The following is a 6,054-nucleotide window of genomic DNA, read 5'->3' on the forward strand; positions in this document are numbered from 1 at the left end:
AAAGAAGACTAGATTCTTATATTTTGTTGGTTCTATAACTTTCAAGATATTGAGAATTTGAGTTTCATCCTTTCATCAATATTGAAGATCTTTGTTTAATCTTTCTAATAATGCAAGTTTCAATATTTTCTGGGTTTTTGACTTTGATCACCATGTATTGTTGTGAGTAGTTTCCTTAGGATCTTGAGGATGGGTTAGGATGGATTGATCTTGTGGTTTGTGTGACTTGGTCAAGCTTGATTGTTGTAGATCTCTTCTAGGGTAGATGATCTTAATGCTGATTCTATATCTGAGAGGGTAGAGTCTGATTTCAAGCTTCTTAGCATCACACCAATGTTTAGGAAGCATAGATAAGGCTAGATCTAGAGCTTACCATTAGGCTTGCTAAGAGATTAGAGGTCTTGTTTGGTTTGAGATGTATTGCTTAATGCCTGCTTGTGTAGATTCTTTACTGTGTGAGAACAAGTCTAGAAGATGCATAGGTTTGATTGTTTCTTGACCATGAGAGTGGGAGAAACTTGTCTTAGATTCATATGTCTAGAGATTAGCTCATAGCTTGCTTGAGATTTGTTGACCAAGTTAGATAGCCACAATGATCAGTTCATCCCATGAATCCATCCTCAGGACCTTCTTTGTTTATTGATTTTAAAGTCTTAATCCTGTTGCTTGCTTGTAGTTTGATTTGGTTTAACATTACTCTGTTTTTATTGCATTGCTCTGTTTCTGTGTCTAGTCTAGCTCGACCACCCACTTGAACCACACTCGGTCGAGTGCTGCTCGAGTTCATCCCCAGAACTTGTGTTTCATAATTTGTGATTGTCCTGTTTCATTCCTGTTTCATTCTAGTTGCATTCCTATTGCATTCACTTAGTGTCCTGTTCATTACTTGCCTTGCATTAGTTCATTAGTAGTAGTTTCTATTTCTCTTATTGCGTCATTACTATTATAATCACCCTGTTTCATTTGCATTTAGTTCTTAGTTCTTGTAGTTTACTTTCTGCTTTTATATTTTCATCTTAGGATTGTTAGTGACAAACAATCTTTACACTTGCCTTGACTTGATTGATATTCACATCTTAATTGTTCACATACACTCATTTAGGATTGACACCTCTTATACTGCAACTGCATAAGGGGAATTGAAACACCCATCATTCCATATCTCATCACTGCATACACATTCATCTTCCACCACCACAAAATAAATCTTGTTTCATCTGCACACATCAACGAGCTCACTAATGAGCCAAATCCAGCAACCATTGGAGCTGAGAACAAGCCTGAGTGTACATTGGGAAGCATGGAAGCTGTTGTGACGTCTTTCTTCACCAACCCATGAGGCACCACATTCATTCAACTTTTCCATTTTGTGATTCTTGGATTCTTTTTCAGACTTTTATCTACACAGGGACTGTGTAATTTAAGTTTAGGGGAGGGTCCTAGAATGTATTTAACATTGTGTTTTATTTTCTTATTTTCTTATTTTCTTATTTCAAATTTTTGCATAGTAGTTTTATTCATTTTAGTCTGCATCTATTTGCATACAAAACCCAAAAAAAAATTGAAAAATTTATAAATTTTTTTAAAAAAGAGTTTTCATGTAGTTGCATTTACATATTAGGATTGAATCTAGAGTGCTTCATATAAGATTGTTGCATATGCATTTGAGGAGACAATGATTAAAACCACCTTGTTTAAAGTCCAACCTTAGGATTGAAGTTATAGCCCTTAATCACAGTTCATTGTTGCTAGATTAATCTCTGGAAAAAAAAAACAAAAAAAAAATATTTGTTTAAAACCTTTTGTCTTTTGAAAGCTTCTTCCACTTGTGTGAAATTTGCTTGAATATTGTAGCATCTCTATATTATGAGACTTAACCTGAACTTAAATTATCTTGCTTATGGAACTTGAATGCTTGCTCATGGTGATTCTTAACTCGGGTTAACACTCTATTTTTGCCAATCTTTTCGTTTAACCCGAATTGTTTTCCCTACACTTGAACCCAAACCTTTCTTTCAAGCCTTGTTGTGATTTGTTGAGTGAGGCCTTTTCAGCTTTGATAGTGCTATATGTTGTGAAACCTTGAGAGTATTGAGAACGACAAAGAACTGGCTCTTGTTTTAGCTAAGTTTAGAACCATTTGAACTAGCTAATATAATTGGTTTTGAAAGATATGTGGTTAGCATGTTTATTTGGGGATGGGTTAGAGAATCAAAAGAGAAATAAAAGATGAGTCCCTAAGGTTAAGTTTAATTAGCTCTAAGTCTCTAAGTAAAAAAAAAAAAGAGAGAGAAAAGTTTTGCTATAGTCTCCTAGAAAAGAAAAGAAAAAAAAAAGAAAGAGAAAACAAAAAAATAGGAGTATAGCAAAGAAAGAAAAAAGTTGTAAAAAAGAGCTAGCAGTTCAAAGTTAATATCTTAGGGATTGGCAAAGAAAAAAAAAGGGTTAAGATCAAGAGTGTTAACGGTTTATGTTTTTGGGTGCTAAATAAAAAAAGAGGAATGAAAAAGGGTAGAATCAGATTGAAAAGCTTCTACGAGGGTAGATCATCAAGAGCTAAGCTTTGTATGCCCCAACTGTTCTCAGTCTTAGATAGTTTTCACAACTGTCTAGCATTCCTTGTTTTGAGAGTAAACTTCCTAAAAATACTATTTGAAACCTACCTCCAAAAGCCTTACCCTCAAAACCGATAGAGCTTGATTCACTTTCCATTTGCAAGAACTCGCCAAACACTTTAATGAATGTGAAAGATATGTTCTTTGAAATCGCAAGTCTTTACTGATAGTTGGAGGATGAACTAGATCGATGCATGGTGATGAGCATAGAAACATATTTGTAAATATGTTGATTGATCTTAGCACCAGAGGAGTCGTCGTCCATCGGCGGTGTCGTTATGGGTAAGGAAATCCTAGATTTATTTTGTAACTTGCGGGATAGTTTATGATATTGTCTTGATGGATTGTTGCTTTATTGTTGTTTAATTGTTGAGTCATGAGGACGTAGCCACCATGGGCTGAACCATCTCGTGGAGCTGCGGAACAGATCCGTCGAGAACAGTTGCAGAGGTAAACGATGAAGCTTTAGGGCCTGCCTGGTTCAAACGCTGCGGTTGCGGTTGCGGTTACGGGAGATTGCAGAAGCGAGCGATTGCGGTTTCAAGCGTTATTAAGCGTTTTGAACGACTTGTTTACGACTGGTTGACCAGCGGGTGCAATAGCGGTTGGAACATAATAAATGTGATATATAATATATAAATATTTAAAAACACCAAAATTTTTATTAAACTTGATTTATAATTAAAATTTATTAAAAAAAATACTAAAATAATTATTCAAACAACAAATAAATTTCATATTGAAATACTTATTCCTTTATGCATTTAGTTTTTCACCAAAAATTAAATCAAGTAATTTGATAAATGACAAAACATATGTTTTAGATCGGTAGATCTTTTCTCTTTTCTCTTAGATCGTGGGTCAGTAGTTGCGTCGGTAGGAATGCTCAAGTGAGAGTTGAGAAGAGTCACCAGTGCTTTTTTTTAATAGTTTTCACAAATAATTTTATTTTCTTAAATTTCAGATGAAATATTATATTTATTTAGATTTTTTTGAACTTATGTGCGAAGTGCCATTAAATTTACATCAAGTTTTCCTGGTTATTGTTAATTAGAATATTATTTTCTTCTAATTGTTTATTTTATAATCTCTGCAATCGTATCCGTACTTCATTTTCTCCCATCCTTAATGAGTAAAATGGTTAGATAGAAGATAATAACAATAAAGAAATTCATTATCATTGATTTCTTTTAAGTTTTTTTACAAAAAAAAAAAAAAAATTCCAACCACAATCGNTATGTTCTTTGAAATCGCAAGTCTTTACTGATAGTTGGAGGATGAACTAGATCGATGCATGGTGATGAGCATAGAAACATATTTGTAAATATGTTGATTGATCTTAGCACCAGAGGAGTCGTCGTCCATCGGCGGTGTCGTTATGGGTAAGGAAATCCTAGATTTATTTTGTAACTTGCGGGATAGTTTATGATATTGTCTTGATGGATTGTTGCTTTATTGTTGTTTAATTGTTGAGTCATGAGGACGTAGCCACCATGGGCTGAACCATCTCGTGGAGCCGCCGAACAGATCCGTCGAGAACAGTTGCAGAGGTAAACGATGAAGCTTTAGGGCCTGCCTGGTTCAAACGCTGCGGTTGCGGTTGCGGTTACGGGAGATTGCAGAAGCGAGCGATTGCGGTTTCAAGCGTTATTAAGCGTTTTGAACGACTTGTTTACGACTGGTTGACCAGCGGGTGCAATAGCGGTTGGAACATAATAAATGTGATATATAATATATAAATATTTAAAAACACCAAAATTTTTATTAAACTTGATTTATAATTAAAATTTATTAAAAAAAATACTAAAATAATTATTCAAACAACAAATAAATTTCATATTGAAATACTTATTCCTTTATGCATTTAGTTTTTCACCAAAAATTAAATCAAGTAATTTGATAAATGACAAAACATATGTTTTAGATCGGTAGATCTTTTCTCTTTTCTCTTAGATCGTGGGTCAGTAGTTGCGTCGGTAGGAATGCTCAAGTGAGAGTTGAGAAGAGTCACCAGTGCTTTTTTTTAATAGTTTTCACAAATAATTTTATTTTCTTAAATTTCAGATGAAATATTATATTTATTTAGATTTTTTTGAACTTATGTGCGAAGTGCCATTAAATTTACATCAAGTTTTCCTGGTTATTGTTAATTAGAATATTATTTTCTTCTAATTGTTTATTTTATAATCTCTGCAATCGTATCCGTACTTCATTTTCTCCCATCCTTAATGAGTAAAATGGTTAGATAGAAGATAATAACAATAAAGAAATTCATTATCATTGATTTCTTTTAAGTTTTTTTACAAAAAAAAAAAAAAATTCCAACCACAATCGTCCGAAACCGCAAACGCTTGCGGGAAGCAGCTTTTGGAATTTAGTGATTTGAAGCGGTTGGGAGCGATTGGGAGCGGTCTATGTGATTCGTTCTGATCGCTAGCAACTGCTACCACCCGCAAACACAACGTTTGTGAGAGGAAGCGGAAGAACCAGTCAACACCTTAGTCTCGTGTGTTGTGTTTTGTTGATTATTAAACCGATGAGTTAAACCAAGCTAAACCAAGACACGTACGGGATTATGGATGAAACAAGGTTTTTCTTATGGTGGTGTATGATGATGAATGTATGCAATGGTGAGATATGGTTGAATGGATGGTAAGGTGTTTCAATTCCCCTTATGCAGTTGTAGTATAAGAGGTGTCAATCATATCTGAGTGTTTGTGAACAATTAAGACATGCATATGAGACTAAGTCAAGCCAAATTGTAAAGGATGTTTGTCACTAACAATCCTATGATGGAAATGCAAACTGGAGAAAGTAAAACTACAAGAACTAGATGCTAAATGTAAATGGAACAGAACGATTATGACTAATATGAAGCTAGAACAGAAATAGAAACTACAATAATGAACTAATGCAAGACAATAATGAACACGATAATAAGTAAATGCAACAGAAATGCAAATTGAATGAGACTAGAGATAAGATAGGACAACTACAAATCATAAACCAAAGTTCTGGGGAAGAACTCGAGCAAGCACTCGATCGAGTGCAGGGTCGAGCTGGACTAAACGCAAAAACAGAGCAACACAATAAAAACAGAGCAAAACAGAAACAAATCAAACAACAATCAAGCAACAGGATTAAAACTTAAAAATCAATAAACAAAGAAGGTCCTGAGGAGGTATTCATGGGCTGAACTAATCATTGTGGTTATCTAACTTGGTCAACAAATCTCAAGCAAACTATGAGCTAATCTCTAGACATATAAATCTAAGACAAGTTTCATCGACTCTCATGGCAAGAAACAATCAAACCTATGCATCTCTAGACTTGTTCTCACATAGTAAAGTGTCTACACAAGCAGGCATTAAGCAATACATCTCAAACCAAACAAGACCTCTAATCTCTTAGCAAGCCTAATGGTAAGCTCTAGATCTAG

Source organism: Camelina sativa, chromosome 15, assembly GCF_000633955.1.
Source record: "Camelina sativa cultivar DH55 chromosome 15, Cs, whole genome shotgun sequence".
In the NCBI taxonomy this organism is placed as follows: Eukaryota; Viridiplantae; Streptophyta; class Magnoliopsida; order Brassicales; family Brassicaceae; genus Camelina; species Camelina sativa.